The following is a 6,198-nucleotide window of genomic DNA, read 5'->3' on the forward strand; positions in this document are numbered from 1 at the left end:
TTCATCCTAAAGCAGCAGAGTACACATTCTTTTCAAGTGCACATGGGACATTCTCCAGAATAGATCACATACTAGGTCACAAATCAGGTCTCAGCAAATACAAAAAGATCATACCAAGCATATTTTCTGACCATAACACTATGAAACTTGAAGTCAACCAATAGAAAAAATTGGGAAGACCACAAATACATGGAAGTTAAACAACATGCTACTAAAGAATGAATGGGTCAGCCACCGCTGTGAATAGTGTAGGGGAGGCCAGCACCAACATGAAGTGCAAGTTCAACTAGTGCTTCCATCACTGGTTAGCCAAGAAATTCCTCAAGGGGGACAGCTCCAAAGACCTGTGCACCGACCTCTTCAAGCACTATCAGCAGTGTATTCAGAAAGCAATAAAGGAGAAGGAGATTCCCTTTGAAGGACTGGAATTCATAGGCCATGGCAAAGAAAAGTCCGAAAGCTCTTCTTGACCTTGACAGTCACCTTGAAAATAGACTCCTCCAGTCAGGAAATCGAGGACACTGGATTTCGTCAATTAAGGCTGTGAAAATAGCCATCAATTTGATGGGAGTTTAGGAGGGAGAAGTTTTCTTTCCTCCTAGATTTCCTCTTATTTATAAAAGATCACTCTGCTTTGAGATGATTTCTCACTTGCTCTGGCATTTTGCAGGAACTCCATGTGCTAAAACTAAGTGATTTCTTGGGATTATGGTTGCAATACTTGGTCTGGGATCAACTTTAAATATCCTTTGTATGTAAATACTGATAAACTTGTCAGGATGATCAGAGTTGCCTGACCTCTTGAGTTTTGCTGCGAAGGACATTAGGTATATTGTACTAGGGTTATTATTCATGGAAGCAATTGGTTAGGATCATTCTTTTCTCTCAGGGAGCTAATGCTCTGAAAAGGGATCCCAGCACAATGGTTTTAATCAATGCTTAGGAGCAGTTTTATTTTTATATAATAACTTTTAAGATTGCTGGTGGACTGTGTTAGCCAAGAGGAAGACAGCTTTAAGAGTTCCCTGCCTTAAGAAGAGGTGTCAGATTTCTGATTAAGATGTGAAAGCTTGAAGAATGTTGCAGTACACACCATTTCAGAGCTCATAGTGTAATTTAGGAATTAAAATCCTTGGAGTAACAATGGAAGAAGATCCTAAATTGCAAAGATTTGCTGTTGCCAGCTTTCAGCCCGAGTCAATTAATTAAGCCAACCTGTATTATGATAAAACTGCCAAAATGCTGCATCTGGTTAAATGGGAGAAGAGTTTGTTTTATTTGCCTGTGTACTCACCCTGCCCTGTAATAGCTGTAATCAATGAATATGAAATACATTGTAACATTTAGTTTCAAAAAAAAAAGAGGAATGAATGGGTCAACCAAGAAATTAAAGAAGAAATTAAAAAATACACGAAAACAAATGATAATGAAAACGTGATGGTCCAAAACCTTTGGGATGCAGCAAAAGCAGTCATAAGAGGGAAGTATATAGCAATACAGACATAACTCAAGATGCAAGAAAAATCTCAAATAAACAACCTAACCTTACATCTAAGGGAGCTAGAAAAAGAACAAATGAAGCATAAAGCCAGCAGCAGAAGAAAAATAATGAAGATTAGAGCAGAAATAAATGATCTAGAAACTAAAACAAAAACAGTGGAACAGATCAATGAAACCAGGAGCTGGTTCTTTAAAAAAATGAATAAAATTGATAAGCCAGACTTATCAAAAAGAAAAGAGAAAGGACCCAAATAAATAAAATCACAAATGAGAGAGGAGAAGTCACAACCAACTCCACAGAAATACAAACAATTTTAAGAGAATATTAAGGAAAATTCTGTGCCAACAAATGGGACAATCTGGAAGAAATGGATAAATTCCCAGAAACACATAAACTACCAAAACTGAAACAGGAAGAAGTAGAAAACTTGAAAAGACTGATAACCAGCAAAGAAATTGAATCAGTAATCAAAAATCTCCCAACAAATAAAAGTCCAGGGCCAGATGGCTTCACAGGATAATTCTACCAAACATTTAAAGAAGAGTTAATACCTGTTCTTTTCCAACTATTCCAAAAAATAGAAATGGATGGAAAACTTCCACATTCATTCTATGAGGCCAGCGTTATCCTGATTCCAAAACCAGACAAAGACTCCACTAAAAAAGAGAACTACAGGCAAAAAAAGAAAAAGAAAAGAAAAAAAAAAAGAGAGAGAACTACAGGCCAATATCCCTGATGAACATAGATGCAAAAATTCTCTACAAAGTACTAGCAAATCAAATCCAACAGTACATTAAAAGAATCATTCACCATGATCAAGTGGGATTTATTCCTGGGCTACAAGGGTGGTTCAATATTCACAAATCAATCAATGTGATACACCACATTAATACAAAGAAAGGATAAGAGCCATATGATGCTCTCAATAAATGCAGAAAAAGCATTTGACAAAGTACAACATCCATTCATGATAAAAAAAAAAATCCTCAAGAAAGTAAGGATAGAGGGAACATACCTCAACATCATAAAGGCCATATATGAAAAACCCACAGCCAATATGATCTTCAATGGGGAAAAACTGAAAGCTTTTCCTCCATGGTCAGGAACAAGACAGGGATGTCCACTCTTCCCACTCTTATTTAACATAGTACTGGAAGTCTTAGCCTCAGCAATCAGACAACAACAATAAATAAAAAGCATCCAGGTCGGCAAGGAAGAAGTCAAACTGTCACTCTTTGCAGATGACATGATACTCTATTTAGAAAACCCAAAAGACCCTACTAAAAATTGCTAGAATGGATATACGAATTCAGTAAAGTCACAGGATACAAAATCAATGTACAGAAATCTGTTGCCTTTCTATACACCGATAATGAAACAGAAAGAGAACTCAAGGAATGGAGCCCATTTACAACTGTACCAAAACCCATAAGATACCTAGGGATAAATCTAACCAAAGAGATAGCACTCTGAAAACTATAAAACACTGATGAAAGGAATTGAAGATGACACAAAGAAATGGAAAAACATTCCACGCTATGGATTGGAAGAAGAAATATTGTTAAAATGTCTATACCACACAAAGCATTTAATGCAATACACATTTAATGCAATCCCTACAAAAATGCCACCAGTTTTCACAGAACTAGAACAAACAATCCTAAAATTTGTATGGAACTACAAAAGACCCCAAATAGCCAATGTACTCTTGAAAAAGAAAAGCAAAGCTGGAGGCATCACAATTCCAGACTTCAAGTTATATCACAAAGCTGTAGTGATCAAGACAGTATGGTACTAGCACAAAAACAGACACATAGATCAATGGAACAGAATAGAAAACCCGCAAATGAACCCACAACTCTATGGTCAATTAATCTTCGACAAAGCAGGAAAGAATATCCAATGGAAAACAGACAGTCTCTTCAATAAATGGTGTTGGGAAAACTGGACAGCAACATGCAAAAGAATGAAACTGGACCACTTTCTTATACCATACCTAAAAATAAATTAAAACTGGATGAAAGACCTAAACGTGAGATCTAAAACCATAAAAATCCTAGAGGAGAACACAGGCAGTAACTTCTTTGACATCAGCCATAGCAACTTCATTCTAGATATGTCTTCTGAGGCAAGGGAAACAAAAGCAAAAACAAAACTCTTGGGACTTCATTAAAATAAAAACCTTCTGCAGAGTGAAGGAAACAATCAACAAAACTAAAAGGTAACCTATGGAATGGGAGAAGATATTTGCAAATAACATATCTCATAAAGAGTTAGCATCCAAAATATATAAAGAACTTATAAAATGGAACACTCAAAAACCAAATAATCCAGTTAAAAAATGGGCAGAAGACATGAATAGACATTTTTCCTAAGAAGACATACCCATACCTATCAACAGACACATGGAAAAGATGCTCAACATCACTCATCATCAGGGAAATACAAATCAAAACTACAATGAGATACCACCTCACACCAGTCAGAATGGCTAAAATTAACAACACAGGAAACAACAGGTGTTGGTGAGGATGCAGAGAAAGGGGAACCCGCTTATACTGTTCGTGGGAATGCAAACTGGTGCAGCCACCGTGGAAAACAGTATGGAGGTTCCTCAAAAAGTAAAAATTAGGAACACCTGGGTGGCTCAGTCAGTTAATTGTCTGCCTTCAGCTCAGGTCATGATCCCAGGATCCTGGGATTGAGTCCTGCATCAGGCTCCTTGCTCAGCAGAGAGCCTGCTTCTCCTTCTGCCTGCCGCTCCCCCTGTTTGTGCTCGCTCTCTCTCTCCCCCACCCGACAAATAAATAAATAAAATCTTTAAAAACAAAACAAAACAAAAGTTAAAAATAGAACTGCTCTACTATCCAGCAATTGCACTACTAGGTATTTACCCAAAGGATACAAAAATACTGATTCAAAGGGATGCATGCACCCCAATGTCTACAGCAACATCAACAATAGCCAAATTACGGGAAGACCCCCAAATGTCCATCTGAACATCGACTGATGAACGGATAAACAAGAGGTGGTGTATGTATATATATACAGAAAGACAAATACCATATGATTTCACTCATGTGTGGAATTTAAGAAACAAAACAGATGAACATAGGGGGGAATAAAGAGAGGCAAACCAGGAAACAGGCTCTTAACTTTAGAAAACAAACTGGGGGTTACTGGAGGGTAGGTGGGAGGAGGGATGGGTTAAATAGGTGATGGGGATTAAGGAGGGCACGTGCGATGAGCACTGGGTGTTGAATGTAAGTGATGAATCATTACATTCTACACCTGAAACTAATATTACACTGTATGTTAACTAACTAGAATTTTTTTTTTAAAGACTTTATTTATTTGACAGAGAGAGACACAGCGAGAGAGGGAACACAAGCAGGGGGAGTGGGAGAGGGAGAAGCAGGCTCCCTGCAGAGCAGGGAGACCGATGCAGGACTCAATCCCAGGACCCTGGGATCATGATCCGAGCCGAAGGCAGACGCTTAATGACTGAGCCACCCAGGCGCCCCAACTAACTAGAATTTAAATAAAAACTTGAAAAACAAATTCCTAGACACATGTGGGGTGTGAATACACATGTCAGCCATCTACTGAGATGAAGCAAGGAGGGGATTTAGGGCTCTAAATATGCTTTATATAGATATTCAATTGTTCCTTCTGTTTTTGTCTCTACCTTCACACCCATTTTCAGGAATATTAGAAATTCTTAAGGGTTTGGGATCTTCTTTAGAAGAAGTCGGCAGCTTCTCAGCATTTCTTATTGTGTATTCAGGAGCCCACCTCACAACTAGGGTATGGGTTAGAGTTAGGTGTAGGGTGAGGGTATGTGCCTGGTATCCAGCAGTTCAGAAATTTCTCCTGAGAATAAAACCTTAGACTTCTGCTGGGGTTAGAATAGACATGGCAGTCGTTCACCAAGCTGAGGCAAGGAAGAGATTTGTAGCTAAATACTTTTTAAAATAGTTACAATTACATAGCACAAATGTATTATGGGGAAATAGAATGTACTTCCTGCTATTGGGGAATGAAGCAGAGGCAGTAACAACCCAGAAGGGAAAGACTTGCTAAAGAAAATAATATCTAAGCTGAAATTCATTCCTTTAGAGCAGAAATAGCATGCTGTTCCACAAGATAAAGATTGCATGGCATGTCCTAGGACCTGAGAGAAGTTCAATATGTCTGGACACAAAGTGTGCTGGAGAGGGAGCAAGGAGTGCAATAAAGGATGCTAAGATAAGCCAACCCATGGAGGCCCTACAAGCCCTGTGAAAGGAGTAAAGATTTTATTATAAGCAGAGGGAAAAGACATGACTTGACATGTGTTCTAGATGTATTAGTCTGTCTTCAATGTAAAGAATGAACTAGAGGGGGGCAAGATTGCAGGAAGAGAGACAGCTTCGGAGCCCGTTGCAGTAATGTCTGGAGATGGTGGTGTCTAAAACTAAGGCCGTAGAGATGAGTGGGGAGATATTTAGAGAAGTAGAAATAATGGGACTTGAAGATTGTTTGACTAAGCAAAGAAGAGTGATGAGTGAAGGCTGACACCCAGTTTCTGGCTTAAGCAATCCTGTTGGCAGTGATGCCATTCACCAGGATAGGGAATATAATAAGGAGTATTATTTTGCTGGTTTGCTAGTTCGAGGGATTTTTGAGGAGGTGAGAAGGAGAAGCTAATAAGTTCT

The 6,198-nt window shown here is 38.5% G+C and overlaps 1 pseudogene; it reads left to right on the top strand.

Moving 5' to 3' along the window:
• The first annotated feature begins 218 nt into the window (after nucleotides 1-218).
• LOC114209030 (TP53-regulated inhibitor of apoptosis 1 pseudogene) lies at nucleotides 219-470 on the top strand (annotated as a pseudogene).
• The last annotated feature ends 5,728 nt before the right edge of the window (nucleotides 471-6,198 follow it).

Source organism: Eumetopias jubatus, unplaced genomic scaffold, assembly GCF_037043125.1.
Source record: "Eumetopias jubatus isolate StellerSeaLion01/CBP00866 unplaced genomic scaffold, mEumJub1_p1.0 scaffold_1, whole genome shotgun sequence".
In the NCBI taxonomy this organism is placed as follows: domain Eukaryota; kingdom Metazoa; phylum Chordata; class Mammalia; order Carnivora; family Otariidae; genus Eumetopias; species Eumetopias jubatus.